Raw genomic sequence first — 468 nt, 5'->3', positions numbered from 1 at the left:
ATGGCCTCGTTCATAGTGAGTGCGGGGCCGCGGGGGGTGGGGGCACGGGGGCCGCAGTCGCGTTCCCACCCCAGGGTCTTCCGGGACATCAGGGCCTTGGGCTGCCCCAGTGCATGCCGGGATAGCGAGCCCCTCCCTCCTCTCAGCCCCACTGCATGCTGGGAGTCCGGGCACATCCTTGTAGCCCAGAGCATGGTGGGATATCAGGGCTTCTTAGCCCGGGACGTGCTGGGATATTGTCTCGTGTAGCTTAATGCATGCTGGGATATCAGGGCCCCACATAGCCCAGAGCATGCTGGGATGTTAATCTCATGTAGCCCAGAGCATGCTGGGGTATCATGGCCTCACTAGCCCAGGTAAGGCGTGCTGGGGCACTTCCTCTGCCCCGGTTGTCACGCAGGCTCCAGAGTGGCAGCTTGCCCTGCTGGCTCTTGTAGCTCGCATGGCAGGTCCACCTGCTGCGCCAGT

At 63.2% G+C, this 468-nt stretch overlaps 1 protein-coding gene across 1 annotated transcript in view; it reads left to right on the top strand.

The window, feature by feature from the left end:
- Positions 1–468, top strand: part of LOC109290293 — a 55,148-nt gene that overhangs the window by 467 nt on the left and 54,213 nt on the right. The gene's annotated exons all lie outside the window — the stretch shown is intronic.

Source organism: Gavialis gangeticus, unplaced genomic scaffold, assembly GCF_001723915.1.
Source record: "Gavialis gangeticus isolate Ggan-Ray unplaced genomic scaffold, GavGan_comp1, whole genome shotgun sequence".
NCBI lineage: Eukaryota > Metazoa > Chordata > Crocodylia > Gavialidae > Gavialis > Gavialis gangeticus.
This window is presented reverse-complemented; position numbering and strand designations above follow the sequence as displayed.